Source organism: Ischnura elegans, chromosome 11 (assembly GCF_921293095.1).
Source record: "Ischnura elegans chromosome 11, ioIscEleg1.1, whole genome shotgun sequence".
NCBI lineage: Eukaryota > Metazoa > Arthropoda > Insecta > Odonata > Coenagrionidae > Ischnura > Ischnura elegans.
Genome location: NC_060256.1, coordinates 25,139,220 through 25,145,219, shown reverse-complemented (window position 1 = coordinate 25,145,219; position 6,000 = coordinate 25,139,220).

The window sequence follows — 6,000 nt, the reverse complement described above, 5'->3', positions numbered from 1 at the left end:
TCCTCTTCTTGAACGCAAAGTGGGGCTCGTAAATTTTTTATACTTTTTGGTACACGCTTGTATCCTAAACAAAATATGTCAATAGAGACGGATTGCGTGGTAGTGTATAAATGTAGATATTAATTGCCGAGGATAGCAGGGCTGTACAGAGTTGGCTCCCAATCGAATCGTATGAAAAGTTTTCCTTTCACATGTAATGCGATATAAATCGTATCGGCTGAGAAGTGGAATAGGTATCTACATATACTTAGTTCTCAATCACGAAATATCGAATTATTAAGACTTTATTATCTGGAGCAGTATCCCTTGAGGTATTTTAATTTTACAATTGAACTCAAATAAAAATCAATTATCATCATTGTAAGTGACCACTAACTAAGTCAAATGCTTTAATAATTCTGTGTGCATTGACAGAAATAATTTTTTTATGCTTGGAATCGAAGGTGCAATTGCTTCATTCGATTTATGCCTTCCTATTATATTTTAAATATATTTTCATGGCGCATCTTAATTTGCAATCAGTTGCTCTCCTGTTCCAAGCAAGCGGAGGAGGAACTCGTCCATTTTTTCATTAAAATTCAGCACGAAGTATCGAAGAAGAAGCACTCATCATAGCGACTTGGTTTGCAATTTTATTTCAGGACTTCCTCCTTGTACTACGGCCGAAGTTCGGTGCAATAATTTACTTTGTGACTCCGAAGAATCCGACCAATGGCGTGCCTCCTAAATAATCAGATTTCCTCGTCTGCCATCCCTCTTTTTCTGCGCCCCACTATTTTCTTTTTATTTCATGCCCTCCATCGTTGCACGCCGGGACAATGACCTTTAGACCTAGTAGGGTCGCAATTTCGAATCTACAGGCAGGTTGAGAATTACATTATCTCAAGACTCCTTTGCCGCTCCCACTTCATCGTTGCGATGCCTCTGTTGGTGAAATGGTGGATTCAAAGCGATCAATGCAAATATAAGGAAATTGGAAGGGAAATTGAGTGCTTTATTTTCGCCGGGATCGAGAAAGGGAGATAGGTTTTATTTCTTACTTTGAGGTTCGTTTCTGCTGGAGAAATAATTTTATCTCTCTTTTCTTTTCCTTTCACTGAAGTAGTCTTCCCGTATTTTCGATTATTTATCCGCGGTGATGGAAGAAATGCGTCAATATTTGTCCGTCCTGGGAGTAACTCTCGCGTTCATCCTTCTCAGATTTACGTAATTTCTCTCTGTAGCATTCGTAATCTGCGAGCGCGATTCATTTTTATTTTTAATTTTGTTTCAATACCTTGATCCGTGCGTTTTTGTTTTACACAACGGTCTTTCCTTTTTTATTCTTTAGCCAATCTCTTGGGTAATCCTCACTGCTACAATAATGGCTTTCTCGGAAAATTGCCTGAGCTACTGTTAGGTATTTTAGTGTTAGAATTGGGTAGACCACTACAAGGAAACATAATGAAGATACACTTTTGTATGTTCCACAAGAGTTTTTAATACCGACCCAGGTTTCGGCAGTACACACTGTCATTATCAAGGTCACTACAAGGAGTTGGGTATTTCTCATCTTATAATTGTAGTAGTATTAAAATATACTCTTCATTCTTCTATGAACATAATACAGTATATATCTCAGTAATGTATGAGGAATTAGGACCATCGTAGAATGTTCTCCTTTGGGATAACCATTGATTAAAGTAAAAACGTATTCTTACATTATAATTTTACAGAATTTTCACTTAAAAATCAACGTCTTAAGAGAAGGTAGAATGCGTCCATGCAGTGACAAAAATCTGAAAAAAAACTTGCAAAATGTTCAAATAATAATTGGGGATAATTCTATAGAAAACGTATCAGCAAACCCAAGCAAAGCCTAATATTTCAAAGAATGTAGTTATTGTCTCCTAAAATTTTTATACCTGTCATACAGAATAACCATTTTTATACTTCACAGGAAAGAGCTTTCAGTAGAGTCATTAATCAATTTAATCGGCACGGGCATGAAAGGTTATGGTGCGAGGTACTTGTATGGCATTTTTAAGTTTTGTTTATTTGGATTTGTTATCAAATTTACCTCTGAATTTAATTGCATATTTTTTAAATGATTCTATATAAAAATTCTTATTTCTTATAGACGGAAATGCCTCAGCGGTAGTATATTTACCTCTTTAAAGAAGGCAAATTAACCTTCTGATTTCCCTCCATTAAAAATATAAACAGTCTTCCTTTGAGCACAATTTACGTTTCATTATTAAAGTTTCATCCCAATTTTCTTGTAACTTACTAATCTTCTCATGGATTTTCTTAAAATGCTGACTGACTTAAAATGTTGATCAACATGTAGCAACAAATATTTTTTAATGTTATTTGACACATATAATATGAAAATGTTACGTATGTAAATATTGGTGACGTATTTTGAATTTGAAAATGTCACAAAAAATTACATACGAGAAGGCAATAATGAGATGAAAAATAGCCACGAAAGTAGTTTGCACAAATGTGAACGCAAAACAGAGCACTATAAAAACATGAAAAAAAATTAATTTGATAATGTCTTGCAGGTTGCACAGGCCATGAAGACATTTAAGAATCAATACTGGGTCATTATCTTTTTTCCCACAAATATTTTTCCTTCTCATACACACAAATATTTAGAACCATATTAGTAGAAAGTAGAAATATATAATATGCATATAATTTAAAATATGTGAAAGGGCTGAAGTTGACGTAGATGTGGTTTTCCTAGCACAGAAGAACGTTCCTTGGGAACGAAATTTCCCTATAGATAAATTATGCGTACATAACAGGCAAAGTTGTGCTACCAAAGGTTAATCCATAGTAAAAAAATCAGTTCTTGGATTTTTTAAATATTTTTTTCTGGTATGTGAAAGATTTGTGACAAAATTGTTTGTATTTTGAAAGCATTCTAAGAGCATGCATTGCCAAAATATATGTCATTGTCAATTGATCATTTTTTAATCAATACGTTAGTTTGATTTCTTTTTGTTGGTTTATTTGATCCTGATCGAACCCATAAATGCGTTAATAGGTTGCAAATAAAAAAGGGTGCAAAAGATTGTTTTTTCATTTTATTTTAAATGGGCACAAAATGACGCATGAAGTATCATTGACTCGTAATACATTTTCTCATCTGATATCCGTTTCAGTGTATATTCTTGAAATACATGGGAAGGTTGTTTTCTCATAATATGTCCTCGTTATCTTCAGTAAAATGGCCAATGGTATTATCTTATGATTCACTTCCAAAAACTGTGAAAGCATTCAGCAACGAAAAAATGTTTTATTTATGCCATGCCGCGTGAATTTTTAGATATAATTAGTTCTTCGACACTACTGATATTTTTATCACCAAAGAGACGAACTGTTAGGAATTTAAAGTTATAATTTTGCATCATGATTATTGTAATCTACGAGGCAAAAATTGATTAGCGAGTTGATTTTTCAATAAAACAGTTTTCAACTCGGCTATTTGCTCAGAGGCCATCTACAGATTTATATAAATTAATTTCATTATTTAATTGAGGGGGTGAGAAGCCAAGGGGTCCAAATGATTTTCCTCTCAATAGGTAAAGTTAATAGTTAGAAGGAATATACAAAAATCTGTTGCTAAGGGATACGAGTGAATCTGAGTTCTTCGCCGACATCAAGTGGAAAATCAAATGCTTTACTAAATATCTAATTGATATGGTTTGTTTTGTATACCTAATTTCTGTACCCAACTGTGTATAGGAAAAAGAAATTACTGGTACCCCTTGGCTCCAACCCACTCATATCATTACGCACATAATATTTCTTTATTATCATCTATAGATAATGCATACTGAGGTATTTAAGTTTCAGTTATCCTCCTCAGAATGTGGATGTCCCTTAGTAGGATATTTAATTTATGAGGGGAGGGAACTAAATCATTTAGAATTTAGATAATTTAATTCTGTACATTTTTATGGTATTTTCCCGAATTACGTGCATTAAACCCTCTTGTATGCTGCTTTACTCTTTTGGCTCCGTTATCTGTACGAATTTTGAGTTATCTAACGCCATTATGTATGAACAAGGGGCTCCTTTAGGTGGAATTCCTAAGTAAACCAAAAGGCTAATCCAGGCGCTTTATTACGCAACTACTCGTGCTCCTGAAGATAATAAGCCCATTTGCTGTAATTTAAAACAAGCTCTATTTTAACTCCCTTGCACCTCAGTTAATTCTTCGTCGCGGCCTTAATTTGACGGTGCTGAGAAGCATGTGCAGTATCTAGGGCATAGTAAAGTCCTCATTTGCATTTTATTCCTAGCCGCAATGAAAATTAACAGCGCGGTGAAAATGTACTGTTCGAATATGTACACTGAAAGCTTCCTTATCAGTTTGAATAATTTTTAAATTTATTTTCAGAGATTTCAAAATAAATATTACATTTGTAGATGCAGGGCATCGTAAGAATAAATGCTGCTTTTTTAGTGGAATGAAGATTTTTGTGAATAGTTTAAGCTCACCTATTTCCCAATATAGATGGGATTAATGGCGAATAAGTGTTTTTTTATTATAAAAAGCGTCATTAGTGTACTATCGTGGTACATATTTTTCATGGCCATTTCTTATCTAATATATATTAATAAAGTTTTCGTTTATTCGTAAAGTTTATGTTGGCTAAATGTTTCTTCAATTCTCTAGTTCTTAGGTTTCAAGGCCATCAAATAGTAGGTATTCCGTTATAACTTGAATATAGGCGTTTTTAGCAACAATCCGCAAGTTGTCAGTGATATTTCCATAATAACATGAACTACTTCATAACTATCCCGTTATCTATATCACCTTCTTCTGTACATCTGCATCTTCAATATTATCTCGTATTTAGATAATTTTGAAATTTAATATATGTATTGATATCATCGCATCAATGTGCAATATTTATAATAATTTAATAAGGAATAGGTAATTATCCATATATTTGCTGGAATTATCAAATCTTACTCGTTGATTTTTGCCTTCTATAAACATGATACTGCAGTGGTTTTTCACAACAGTGAGGTAAATGTAACATAATGTGGTGAAGATACCATATTACTACGTATAATTGAATGTAATATTTTGTTATTTTAGTATTTTATGTGTCCACTTGCACTTGCATTACTTTACTTAGTATCATATGCATCAAACAAATTACTAATTAGAGTAAATTACTGAACTTTATCGAGCCCCTATTGAATTTTAATGCCTGATATTTGCGAGTTGTATTTTTTGTGGTTGGCAATTAATGTGAGTGAATATATCGTAATTGATTTAATTTGATCTGATTTTATTTGCAACCTTTAACGTGGTAAAAGCACTGAAAAAAAACTAATTTTTGGCTATTTTACTTTTTTATTTTAACCATAAATAAATATTGCAATGGAAAAGCAATATCACACTTCATTTTTTAATTTAAAAATAAATTTCATCCACCAATCCTAATACTCTGTACGCTGAGAGTTGGTATTGTTTACACAATATTTCAGGATTGCAGGAATGCAGGATTCTCTTTAATAAGATATCACACTTTATTTGGTCAAAAGTAAGGTGACATTGTAAAGGAATTTTAGCTACGTTACTTAAATAAACGTGGCCCTAAAATTAACTCATATCAAAGAAATCCTGTAGTCTTAGTTTAAATATGCATCCAGTTATTTTTATTTATTGTGTACTTTTGTGCCATTATTTTAACATTAAATTTGGTACATCATATTTTTAAAATAGTAAATATTACAATATTTTTGTTGATATTTGCTCTATTCTACGTCTATTTATTCTACTATTGTGGTTGAATATATCTGATATTGGCCGGCCTCGGTGGCGGCGGGGCGGCCGGTCCTCGACTGTCAAACAAGAGGTCGTGGGTTCGATTCCCGCCTGGGTAGGTTTCACCTGTCCAGGGCATATTTGTTCGTTTACGTCTAATCGTTAAATGTGTTGAATATCCTGATTTAAAATGGTCAATATGAGGTATATATGGTGGTTTG